The following is a 14431-nucleotide window of genomic DNA, read 5'->3' on the forward strand; positions in this document are numbered from 1 at the left end:
TCGAGCCCCGCGTCGGGCTCTGGGCTGATGGCTCAGAGCCTGGAGCCTGTTTCCGATTCTGTGTCTCCCTCTCTCTCTGACCCTCCCTGTTCATGCTTTGTCTCTCTCTGTCCCAAAAATAAATAAACGTTGAAAAAAAAAATTTAAAAGAGTCCGACTCTCGATTTCAGTTCAGGTCATGATCTGACACTTGATGACATTGAGCCCTGTGTCGGGCTCTGCACTGACAGAGCAGAGTCTGCTCGACACTCTCTCTCTCCCTCTCTCTCTGCCCCTTTCCCACTGGTGCTTTCTCTGCCTCTCTCAAAATAAATCAATGAACTTAAAAAAAAAAAAAAAAGAAGTCAATCTGGGTTCGGTTTTTGTCATTGCTATGGTTTGTGTCGGTGTAACACCAGGTTCAGATTCCTAAGCACTAACTTGTGCTTGGGGTTGGGAAGGTCTGTGGCCTCACCCTCAGTTTGTGGCCTTCCCTGTGTACCCACACATCAGAAGCGCTCCCCACACTCTGATCCTTGACTGCCATTGTGATTTGATACATGCCATGTCCTGGAATCTCCGAGAGAGAGCTTTTTCAGTGAACCATTCCCTCCTTCCTCTGACAGCTTAGGGTTTTGTTCCATTCAGAGTCTGGAAGAAGGGTCTGGAAAGTGTTTCATGCCTTTTCTGCAAGAGTGGCCAATCCTATCCTCCAGGCCTGCACCACCAAAGGCAGCTTTCTCTATCAGAGACAGTGCTCCGTCCCTAGACCTCATAAGCACGTACTAGAGGTCTCTAGAAAGTCCCCTTGAGTCTACAGGGCCCAGGGCTCTATATTCTTACATAAGTCCACACTGAGGCTCTAAAATTTGCTAACAACAACATGTGAGTTCTTTTTCCCCCTTGCATGGTACATGGAGCTACAGGCGTTCACGTCCCGTCTCTGTAGGTTCTTGTCTTTACCTAGATTTCAAGCTACTTTGCTGTCCTGCAACCTCAGCTCTCTGATAAATCAAGAACATTCTTTAAAAAAAAAAAAAAAGCATATATATTATTTATTTTTTTTTTATTTATTTTTTTGAAAGAGAGAGAATGCTTGCATACACATGTGCTTGAGCAGGGGAGGGGCAGAGAGACAGGGAGGCAGAGGATCCAAAGTGGGCTCTGTGCTGACAGCAGAGAACCCGATGTGGGGCTCAAACTCACAAACTGTGAGATCATGACCTGAACCAAAGTCGGGAACTTACTGACTGAGCCACCCAGGCACCCTGAAGCATATATATTTTTAAATATTTATTTTGAGAGAGAGAAAGAGCATAAGCAGGGGAGGGGCAGAGAGATTGAGAGAGAAAGAGAGAGAGAGAGAGAGAATCCCAAGCACGCTTTGTGTTGTCAGTGCACAGCACGATGGACGCAGGGCCCAATCTCACAAACTGTGAGACCATGACCTGAGCCAAAATCAAGAGCTGGAGACTTAACTGAGCCACCCAGATGCTCAACTGAGCCACCCAAGGTGCCCCAGATCAAAGCACATTCTTGATTTGGTAGCGTACCTGGCTTTTTCTTGCTGTTAGAGTGGGAACAACGCTATTCCTCACTCTACATGCCGAGTGGAAAAGAACTGCTGTGTAACATCCATTGTGCACTTTGAACGGATTTCATAACACCGCACACTGGTCATTTGGAAAACGTTGGCTCATTAAGTTATTTAGAGCTTCTGAATGTCGAAGTGACTCTACGCTATCAAAAATCAAATTTTTAAGTCTCACCGCTGATCTCATCAGAAAAGTCTCTACCTATTGAGAAGCTGTCAAGCTCATGGTGGTAGAGTTTTTCCATAAGTCTAATATTTAACTTGAAATCCTGAATTTTATCATCGGCCACACAAACACCAGTTGTTTTCTTTGATGTGACAGGCTCATTTTATTCATTTTGCAGAAAATGTCTGCCAAACAACCAGGTCTGTGTAACCATAGTTTTATCTGTCGGGTTTTCTTTGAAGTGAAAATGATGTTCCATGAAAAAAAAACAAAAACCAGAAACAAAAAGCAGCTGGTTCAGCTCACCACGTAAACACCTGCACAGCACTCACCTGGAGACCGTCACCCAGGTGGCAGGACTGCTCTGTATGTGCTCTGCATTTGTCACACAAAATCTTAAAAAGATGAGTCCCCAGTGACCGCCGTTTACTAACAAAGATTGTTACTGCTTCATCAAGGACTTTCTTGAGTAGAAGTGGATTTTTAGTTGGTGTGGTGGTGGTTACGAGCTAGCGGCGTGAAGGACACGATGACCGCTGGCAGTGTGGTGAGCGGCGGGGTGTCCCCAGCTTTACTCATACTGTTCTTGCACCCATCGGCACAAGTGTCAAAAGAGTGTAAAAGGCATAAATCATCGTAAGTTGTAAAACAGTTTTGACCCTGTAGACTGCTTGGAAGTATCTCAGGGATCCCTGGGGGACCACACTTTGAGAATCGTATCGGTACAACTTGGCACGGTGCCTGGCACAGAGTAGGAGCTCAGTAGATAATTGTTGAATAAACAAATGCATAATGCTATTCCCGGTTGAATGCAGGTCAGGTGACTGCACAAATAGCGTCTGCAAAGTTTTCCCCAGACCCTTTTCGTGTTCGTGTACCTCACGACTCCTCCTCCCAGCTGCCTCCAGCTGGGGTGGGAACATGGCCCAGGCCTGGCTACTTATCCTCACTCCTGCCCTGTGCAGCATCAGAGAACAGTAACTGGGAGGCAGACTGCAGACCAGCCAAGCTGGGGGTTCCCACCTCCGGTGGATCATCAGAATCACGGGCTCCATGCCCGTGTGGGGCTTGAACTCACGACCCTGAGATAAAGCATCGCATGCTCCACTGACTGAGCCAGCCAGGTGCCCTGATTTTTTTTTTTTTTTCTTGTGGAACATTTCAAACCAATAAAGCAGAACAGCATAAGGAACTCCACATCATCACCCAGCTTCAACGATCAACTCAGTCTAGTTTTGTTTCATCTGTACCCCCACCTACTGCCTACCCACCTAGTTATTTCGAAACAAATCCCTACATTATGTCATTCCATCTGTACCTATTTCCTCATGTATCTCAAAGGGATAAAGACTTTTTCTAAAAATATAACCAGAGCATTATCACATGTAAGGAAAAATGGTTATACCCATTCCTTTTTTTTTTTTTAAACTTTTTTTTTAACATTGATTTTTGAGAGACAGAGAGCGCATGAGCAGGAGGGAGGGGCAGAGAGAGACGGAGGCACAGAATTCGAAGCAGGCTCCAGGCTCTGAGCTGTCAGCACAGAGCCCGACGCGGGGCTCAAACCCACGAACCGTGAGACCATGACCTGAGCCGAAGTCGGATGCTTAACTGACTGAGCCACCCAGGCGCCCCATAATCATTCCTTTTTTTAAATCGTGGTAAGAACCTTTAACATGGTAAGAATGTTTAATAAGAACGTTTAACACTAACAGATTTTTTAAGTGCACAATACAGTATTGTTAACTGTGGACACTGTTACACAGCAGCTCTCTAGAACTGTAATCAGCTGACGTAATTGAAGCTTTATACCTGTTGAATGGCAACTTCCCATGTCCTCCTCCCTCCAGCCCCTACTCCCACTCATATGAATGGGATCATGCAGTATTTGTCCTCCTGTGCCTGGCTTGTTTCACTTCACATAATGTCCTCAAGGTCCATCCAGTTGTGAATGGCAAGATTTCCTTCTTTTTTGAAAGCTGAATATTTCAAATAAACTTAAGAAGAAAGGGTGTGGAGTGGCTCAGTCAGTTAAGCATCTGACTTGATTTCAGCTCAGGTCATGATCTCACGGTTCCTGGGATGGAGACCAGTATGGGGCTCCTCACTGACAGTGCCTAAACTGCTTGGGATTCTCTTTCTCTCCCTCTCTCTCTGCCTCTGCCCCACTCGTGCACGTGGGCTGTATCTCTCAAAATAAACTTAAAAAAATAAATCTGAAAGGTGCCTGGGTGGCTCAGTCAGTTAAGCGTCCGACTTCGGCTCAGGTCATGATCTCATGATACATGGGTTCTAGCCCTGCGTGGGGCTCTGTGCTGACAGCTCAGAGCCTAGAGCCTGCTTCAGATTCTGTGTCTCCCTCACTCTCTGCCCCTACCCCGTTCACTTTTTTTTTTCAAAAAAATAAAAAATAAAAAATAAATAAAAGCTGAATATTTCATTGCATGTGTATTTCTTTATTCCTTTATGCATAGATAGACATTTAGGTTGTTTACACATCTTGGCTATCGTGAATAACGCTGCAATGAACATGAGACCACAGATACCTATGAGATCTCCATTTCACTTCTTTCATAATTTTGAGAAAACTTCACACTGTTTCTATAGCAGCTGTACCATTTACATTTCTACCAACACTGCGCAAGGGTTCCAATCATTCCACATCTTCACCAACACTTACTTTTTTTTTTTTTTTAAGTTTATTTACCTTGAGAGAGCATTGCGCACACATGTGATTGCAGGGTAAGGGCAGAGAGATAGAGAGGGAGAGAGAATCCTAGGCAGGCTCCATGCCACCAGCGCAGAGCCCAAAGCGGGGCTCAATCTCACAAACCATAAGCTCATGACCTGAGCCGAAATCAAGAGTCAGACGCTCAAACGACTGAGCCACCCAGCCGCACGATCTTCTCTGACATTCGTTATCTTTTGTTTCTTGAGACTAGCCATCCTAACAGTTGTGCCATGATACTTCATTGTAGTTTTGATTTGCATTTCCCTGATGATTAGTGATGTTGAGCATTGTCTCAACATCTGCTGGAAATTAATAATGTCTTAATATCATCCAATATCCAGTCAAGATTTAAATGTTATGAAATTAAAAAAAAAAAAACTATTGGGCCCTCCTCCAGACCTGCACGCATGCATGATATCTGTATTTCAATAAGCTCCCGAGTGGTTCTTCCAATTGTCCAGATTGGGCAATTGTGCTCCAGCCGAACACATCGCCAGTGAGGGGGCGCTTGCTCTGGACATGGTCACCATTGGTATCAGCGTTTGGTGAATACCGTTCCATACTATTTTCTGTGTTTTGAACATTTTTCCTTAAGTTATACCCCAAATTTGTCTCCCTGGAGTTCGAGCTTTCAAAATCAGTTTCCCCTGCTCCTTGATTGTCTTGCCAAAATATGAAGATGGCTCTTGCGGCTTCTCAGGTTTTTTCTTCTCTGGCCTGGGTTTCCCTCTTTCCCTGGCATTGACAAGGTCATGGGCTCATCATGATTCAGGCCTGGCTTTCTGTGCCCTGGAATCTTGCACAAGGCTGGATTTCTCGCCAAGACACCCAGTTCTCCAGCCTGTGGGCATGTAAAGAGGAAAGAGGAGGAGGTACAGGTAGAGATGAAGCAAAATGGCCATGAATTGATAATAGGAAAAGTTGGGGGATGGATATGGAGAAGGGAGTATTATACTTTCCCATCTACTCCTGCATATGTTTATATTTTCCATAATAAAAAAGTAGAGTGTGAACAAAAAAATACCACTACATACCTATTAGGATGACCAAAATCTGAAACACTGACAGCACCAAATGCTGGCAAAGGTATGGAGCAACAAGATTTCACATTCGTTGTTGGTGGGAGTACAAAACAGTGTAGTCATTCTGGAAGACAGCTTGGCAATTTCTTGCAAAACTAAACATACCCTTACCATACAATCCAGCAATCACACTCCTTGATATTTGCCCAAAGGAGTTGAAAACATGTTCACACAAAACCCACACACAAATGTTTATAACAGCTGTATTCATAATCGAAAATATTTGAAAGTAACCAAGATGCCCGTCACTAGGTAAATGGACAAGTAAGCTGTGGTACATCCAGGCAATGGACTGTTATTCAAACACTAAGAAGAAATGAGCTATCAAGGCATGCAAAAACATGGGAGGAACTTAAGGGCATGTTACCAGGTAAAAGAAGCTAATTTGAAAAAGCCACATACTGTATGATTCCAACTACATGACATTCTGATAAGGGCAAAACTATGGAGACAAAAAAATAGACCAGTGGTTACCAGGAGTTTTGGGGTTGGGGGAGGGGATGAATCAGGGAGGGAGCACAGAGGATTTTGAGGGCAGTGGAACTGTTCTATAGGATACCATGATGATGGATACATGTCATTATACATTTGTCCCAAACCCACAGGATGTACAACACCAAGAGTGAACTCTAAAATAAACAAAAGACTTTGGTGGTTATATGTCAATGTACGTTCACCAGTTGTAACAAATGTGCCACGCTGGTGGGGACGTTAATAATGGAGGAGTGCTGTGCATGCGTGGGGGCTGGAGGGGCATGTTGGTAATCTCTGTATCTTCTCAATTTAGTGATGAGCCAAAAACTGCTCTAAAAATTGTCAATTAAAAGCAATTTTTAAGTGTCAGGGGAAGCATCAGTGGCACACTGCACTCTGTGCTAGCACGGGAAATGCAGGGCACATGAAGGGCTGGCTGTCCTTAAGAAAATATTTTAAAAAGCAAACCAGGAGCTTCCAGATGGAGCAGACCCTAGGCTGCTGCCTGTAACCAGGCTTAGAGAGAGAACCCAACGTCCCCAAATCACATACCCTCAGCCACTTCCCAGGGTATTACCAACGGAGTCATCCTGGGGCTACCGCTTCGTGCCAGGTGGGGTTATAAAGGGCTCCGTTGCCAAATGTTGTAACTGATGCATCGGTCTGCCTCCTGAGAAGCTTATGATTAATTTTTTGTTACTTGATAATCATCATACCAAGAAAAAAATTTTTTTTTGACCTCGGGTATAGAAACGTACCAACACTGTGCTGTGTTTCTAGAGAGAGCAAAATTAAGCTGATGAATTATACTTCCTTGCACAGATCTATAAGTGGTGCCCTCATATTTTTCTAATTTGTCTCTCTCATTCTTGTTTCACTCTGTCCTCAGCGATACAAGCAGCCAAGTGGTACCATTGCTCATTATTTACATGCAAACCAGGACTCCAGGGTTAGAGTCATCTATTCTCTGGAGGAAGTGAGGTCGGTGTTCTCTTCTGCCAGCTGCATATATTATTGACCTGGTGGCCCTCCCAGCCCTCAGGGCTTCCTGGTCCGTCCTCCCCGTAAGTGCGCCCTGGGCATTGTAGCAACATATACCATATATCATCGTAATGTAAAAGCAACCTCAGGGACTGAAGAATTACTTTCCCTAGCTTCCCTCTAATGCCTCCTGACAGTGCTGGCCTGTGCTGAGGGCCTGGAGCTCCACACGAGCACAAGCAAACCCGTCTTCACACAACCTGGGAGGATCAGAGACAGGCAAAGGCAAGGCAAAACTAATCCCATTTTTCAGACGGCAAAACCAAGCTTCTACAATTGGAATAAGGGGTCATCTAGATGGGTGAACCACCTGCCTCCCTAGCCATTTTTAGGGTCTACACAGTTGTTTCTCTTTTTTAAATTTACAAGTAGTGTTAACTCCCTATAAGATACGTCACTTGTAAATACCTTCTCCCATTCAGGAGGTTGTCTTCTTGTTTTGTTGATTATTTTCGTCTCCGTGCCAACAGCTTTTTGTTTTGATGCAGTCCCAACAGTTTATTTTTCTTTTAATCCCCCTTGCCTCAGAAGACATATCTAGAAAAATGTCGCTATGGTTGATGTCAGAGAAATTACTGCCTGTACTTTCTTCTAGGATTTTTATGGCTTCAGGTGTCACATTTAGGTCTTTAATCCATTTGAGTTTATTTTTTGTGTATGGTGTAAGAAAGTGGCCCAGTCTCATTCTCTTGCATGTAGCCATCCAGTTTTCCCAACGCCATTTGTGTAAAGACTTTTTCCCATTGCATGTTCTTGCTCTCTGTGTCCAAGATTAATTTGACTATATAATCGTGTGTTTATTTCTGGGCTCTCTGTTCTGTTCCATTGATCTATGTGTCTGTTTGTGTGCCAGTACCATGTTGTTTTGATTACTACTGCTTTGTTGTATATCTTGAAATCCGGGATCGCGGTATCTCCAGGTTTGTTCTTCCTTCTCAAGATTACTTTGACTATTCAGGGTCTTTTGCAGTTCCATGAACATTTTAGGATTATTTGTCCTAGCTCTGTGAAAAATGCTCTTGGTCTTTCGATAGGGATTGCATTAGATGTGTGGATTACTTTGGGTAATATGAACATTTTAGCTCAACATCACTGATCATCGGGGAAATGGAAACCAAAGCCACAATGAGATATCACTTCATACCTGTCAGAATGACTAAAATCAACAACACGAGAAACAGCAAGTGTTGGTGAGGATGTGCGAAAAAGGAATTTTGTACATTGTTAGTAAAAATGCAAACTTGTGTAGCCACTGTGGAAAACAATATGGGGCTTGCTCAAAAAATTAAAGATAGAATTATCATATGACCCAGTAATTCCACTACTGGCTATTTACACAAAGGAAATGAAAACATTCATTCAAAAAGATATATGCATCCTATGTTTACCGCAGCATTATTCACAATAGCCAAGATATGGAAACAACCCAAGTGTCCGTTGATAGATGAATGGATAAAGAAGATGCGGTACACACACACACACACACACACACACACACGAATATTACTCAGCCAAAAAAATGAAATCTTGCCATTTGCAAAAACATGAAATGAGCTAGAGTATACTGCTAAGTGAAGAAGTCAGTCAGGGAAAGACAAATACCATATGATTTCACTCATATGTGGAATTTAAGAAGCAAAACACACAAATGGAAGGGAAAAAAAGACAAACAGTTAAAAAAAAAAAACCCAGACTGTTAATGGGTCACCTGGTTGGCTCAGTTGGTTAAGCGTCCGACTTCGGCTCAAGTCATAATCTTGTGGTTCATGATTTCCAGCCCTGCGTTCGGCTCTGTGCTGACAGCTTGGAGTCTGGAGCCTGCTTCAGATTCTGTGTCTCCCCCCGCCCCTCTGCCCCTCCCTTGCTCACACACTCTCTCTCTCTCTCCCTCTCTCTGAAAAATAAATAAACATTAAAAAAAATTTAATTGAAAAAAATTTAAAAAAAACAGACTGTTAAATGTAGAGAACAAATGGTGGTTACCAGAGTGGAGGGCAGTGAGGACGGGTTAAATAGATGAAGGGAGTACACTTATTGTAATCAGCACTGAGTAATATACAAAAATGTTGATTCACTATATTTTATACCTGAAACGAATGTAACGTTGTATGTTAATTTTACTTGTAATTTTAAAATATTACAAGTATTAAGGGAGATACATAGTATGGTGCTCTTTCGTTATGGTTTTCTTCTTTTTCCAAGTGAAAATCATCTTCTTTATTTTTCTAAAGTACAAGATAATACATGATCACAAGAGAAAAATCAGAAAATACAGCAAAGCAGAAAGAAGCTAAGGAAATCCATAATTCCATATAGTCAGGGAAAAGATAATTATCCTTTCTATGTAGGTCACTCAATATCCCTTTATTTCATTCATTCATTCATTTTACAAGCGTGTTTTGAGCTCCTGATATGTGCCAGCTTCTCTGTGTTACATATAAAGTCATCAAACAATGGCTCCTACCCCAAAAGAGATCAACCTAGTAGAGACAGTGAAATGAGCAATTATACTCAAAGATTTTCTGTACATACAAATATCCATATATACAGATATTCTTTACAAAAATGGGATCACATCATAAATGCTACTAACCTTATTTTTGGCCTCATATATCAGATAAAAGATTTTCATGTCAATAGAGTCCCTTCAGAACAACAAAAACAAACTCTAAGACTAAAGCTAACAAGAATTGAGCAAAACCTACCTGAAGAAAACCGAATAATTTTTAAGTATTTCTAAAAACCAAGATGTAAATCAGGTGCAATGACTCAACGTTGTCAGACTCTGATTCTCTACATATCAACCTATATATGGGGCACCTGGGTGGTTCAGTCTGTTAAGCATCCGACTTCAGCTCAAGTCATGATCTCATGGCTAATGGGTTCAAGCCCTGCATCGGTCTCCGTGCTGACAGCTCAGAGCCTGGAGCTTGCTTCAGATTCTGTGTCTCCCTCTCTCTCTCTGCCCATCCCCTGATCATGCTCTGTCTCTCTCTCTCTGTCTCAAAAATAAATAAAAACATAAAAAAATTAACCTATATATTTGATGCAATCCCAAACAAAATCCACATAGATTTTCTTATGAATTTGTTAATATTCTCAAGTTCATCTGGAAGTGCAAATACCAAGAATAAAAAATATGTCTGAAGAGCACTAGGAAGTATTTTGCGCAAAAAACAAAATATGGCTTAAGACATTAGCAATCGAACAGCACAGTATTGTCAGAAGACTATGAGACCTCAGTGGAATAGGATGGAAATTCTAGAAACAACTCATATATTTAGTTTTAATTTGACATTTCAAATTAAAGAAGTAATAATGGAGTATTTGATAAACACTGTTGGAATAATCACCTATTGTTTGGAAAAGGAACCTTATACTTCACTCAAAATAATAACCCGAAACTAATGTCAGATGATTTAAAGATGTAAAATAATAAAAAGTATTATAAAAATAATCTTTTTTTTTAATGTTTGTTTTTTTTTGTTTTTGTTTTTGTTTTTTTTAATGTTTGTTTATTTTTGAGAGAGAGTGTGTGTGCACGTGCAGGGAAGGAGGAGAGAGATGGACAGAAAGGATTCTAAGCAGGTTCTGCACTAACAGTGCAGACTCCCAATGCGGGGCTTGATCTCAGGAACTACGAGATCATGACCTGAGCTGGAATCAAGTATCAGGCGCTTAACGAACTAAGCCATCAATGCACCCCAAATATGATAGAATTTTTAGGAACTTTTTGGATGGGAAAAGCATTTTTAGGGAACTCTAGTAGATATAAAGAGAAACAAATGAACAGATTTAACTGTGCTTTAAACTTCTATCCAACAAAGGATACCATAAAGTATCTTTTTAAACTACAAAGTTTAAAAAGAAGTCACAAATTAAAATATTTGTAATATTTTTAGCAGATAAAAGGGTAACATGAAGAATATATAAAAATCTCTTACAGACAATCAGGAAAAAAAATATTTTTATAGAAGAAAAAAAGAACATAAGGGGCAATTCAGAGAAGAAATGCATACATGGAAACTATTAAGCCACCCAGTGCTCAGGGAAATTTAAATAGATATTATATTTCACTTATTAGAGTGATGAAAATTAAATGTTTTAACCTTTAGTGTTGGAACTGTGAGGAAACATAGATGCTTACAAACTGCTGGTGGGAATGTGAATCAGCATAGCTTTGATGGGCATAATTCAAGAATATTATTTAAAATATTCAAATGTGCAAACCCTTAGACTCTACAATTCTTCTAGAGATAAGTCTTCTAGAAGTGCTTTCTAAAGATGAGCCAAGCTTTGTTTGGAATCATTCACTTTGCTAAATGTCCATCCATAGAAAACTGGTTAAATGAAGTATCTATAAACTGTATCAGTCAGCCATGGCTGCTTAACAAAGCACCTCCATGTCGGTTGAGCGTCCGACTTTGACTCAGGTCATGATCTCACACTCATGGGTTCGAGCCCCGCATTGGGCTCTGTGCTGACAGCTCAGAGCCTGGAGCCTGCTTTGGATTCTGTGTCTCCGTCTCTCTCTGCCCCTCCCCCACTCACACTCTGTCCCTCTCTCTCAAAATAAATAAACATAATAATTTTAAAAAATTAAAAGCAAAAAAAAAAAACCCTCCAAAATCCGTTACTGGAAACTGCAATCACCTATTCTCTCTCCTGTATCTGCAGGCTGGCTGGCTGGAAATTGGCTGATCTGGGCTGGGCTCTGTTGGGGGCTTTGCATTAAGCTCTGGGGCCAGGGAGACTGGGCTCTTCTCTGTGGGTTGGGCTCATGTCTACTCCACAAGGGGTTCTTTTGGTTCTTTGGAAAGATCAGCAAAATTGATAAACATCTAGCTAGACTGATCAAGATAAAAAGAGAAATGGGAAAATTGTTTTGAAAATGACAACTTGCCAAAATTAACACAAGATATGGCAAAACCTGAGTAGTCCTACATATCTATTAATGAAATGGAATTGGTAGTTTAAAACCTTCCAACAGAGAAAACTCCAGGCCTGGACGGTTCACCAGTGATTGCTACCATTGCAAGGAAGAAATAGCACCAATCTTACATAAACACTTTTGCAAAATAGAAGAGGTCAACATTTCCCAACTAATCTTATGAAACCAGCAAAATCTAATAAAGATATTTAACATTTAAATATCAATCAGCGTAATTTTTCATATTAGCAGAATAAAACAAATGATCATTTCGATAAACACAGACTGAGCATTTGCCTTTAGCATTCTTGCCCTTCCAGAGCCTAGATACCTGGACGCTTGCAGGAGCCAGTTCTAACATTCTCCATCCACCTTGCTAGCAAGCAGGTGCCTCCCACTTGCTCCCCTGTAGAGCCACTCCACCCAACCCATCTGCCACTGGGACGGGACCCTCAAAAGTGCCTACTACCATGCCACACCTTGCAGCAGCCCCCATCCATTACCTCTCCAAACCAGCTCCTGCCCTGGGGAGAGGGGAAGATAACCCCCACAACAGTGCACCCATAGTTCCTACAACAATACCTCTTAGCTAGCTGTCCATGGAGCAAGCCCTGCCCTTTGGTGCCCTTGCAGCTGTGGCAGTGGCTAATTGGCAGGAAGAATGCCAGCTCCACCCACTAGTAAGCCCATGGTGGCTACAGCTAGTTTTCTCAAAACTCTGAAAACTATAAGACTCTGATGAAAGAAATTGAAGGTGACATAAACAAATGGAAAGATATACCGTGCTCATGGATTGAAAGAGTTAATATTGTTCAAATGCCCTTACTAATCAAAACAATCTACAGATTTAATGCAATCCATACCAAAATACCAACAGCATTTTTCACAGAACTAGAACAAATAATCTTAAAATGTGTACGAAACCACAAAAGACCCTGAATAGCCAAAACAATCTTGAGAAAGAACAAAGCTGGAAATCTCAGATTTCAAACTAGACTACAACACTGCAGTAATCAAAGCAGTATGATACTGGCACAAAAGTAGACATATATATATCAATGGAACAGAATACAAGGCCCAGAAATAAACCCATGCTTAGATGGTCAATTAATCTGTGACAGAGCAGGCAAGAGTATGCAATGGGGAAAAGACAGTCTCTTCAACAAATGGTGTTGGGAAAACTGGACAGCTACATACAAGAGACTGAAACTGGACCACTTTCTTAGACCATCCACAAAAAATAAACTCGAGTGGACTAAAGACCTAAATTTGAGACCAGAAACCATAAAAACCCCAGACGTGAGTACAGGTAGTACTTTCTCTAACAATGGCCCTACCAGTTTCTTTCTAGATGTTTCCTGAGGCAAAGGAAACAAAAGCAAAAGTAAACTATTGGAACTACACCAAAGTAAAAATTTTTACACAGCAAAGGAAGCCATCAACAAAATGAAAAAACAACCTACCAAATGGGAGAAGATATTTACAAATGATATATCCAAAATATAGGGGAAAAAACCCTCGCACAACTCAATATGTTTTTTTAAAACCCCAAACAAACAATTGAATTAAAAAATGGGCAGAGGACCTGAATAGACATTTCTCCAAAGAAGACATAAAGCTGGCCATGGATACATGAAAAATGCTAACATCACTAATCATCAGAGAAATGCAGATCGGACCAAAGCTACAATGAGATACCACCTCACAGCAGTGATATTGGCTAGACAAGAAATAAGACAAGAAATAATGAGTGTTGATGAGAATGTGGAGAAAAGGTAACCTTTGTGCTCTGTTGGTGGGAATGTAATTTTATGTGACCCCTGTAGAAAACAGTATGGAGAGGTTCCTCAAAAAATTAAAAATAGAGATACAATATGATCCAGTAATTCCACTTGAGTATTTACCCAAAGAAAAGGAAAACACTAATTCAGGGGCCCCTGGGTGGCTCAGTCGTTTGAGCGTCCGACTTCAGCTCAGGTCATGATCTCACAGTTTGTGAGTTTGGGCCCCGCATCAAGCTCTGTGCTGACAGCTCAGAGCCTGGAACCTGCTTCAGATTCTGTGTCTCCCTCTCTCTCTGCCCCATTCCCACTCATGCTCTGTCTCTCTCGTCTTAAAAATAAATAAAACATTAAAAAAAACACTAATTAAAAAAGATATGTGCACCCCTAGGTTTATTGCATCATTTTTTACAATAGCCAAGATGTGGAAGCAACCTAAGTGTCCATCAATACATGAATGGATAAAAAGACGTGGTGTATATATACCATGGAATATTACTCAGCCATAAAAAATGAGATATTGCCATTTGTGACAACATGGATGGAACTAGAGGGTATTGTGCTAAGTGAAATAAAATGGCATCAGTAAACATACTTAGCAGTAAATACAACAAAAGACATAAAAGTCTTCTACAATTAAGAGTAAAGAACAT

This window comes from Herpailurus yagouaroundi, unplaced genomic scaffold, assembly GCF_014898765.1.
Source record: "Herpailurus yagouaroundi ecotype Mexico unplaced genomic scaffold, PumYag 194, whole genome shotgun sequence".
Classification (NCBI taxonomy): Eukaryota; Metazoa; Chordata; class Mammalia; order Carnivora; family Felidae; genus Herpailurus; species Herpailurus yagouaroundi.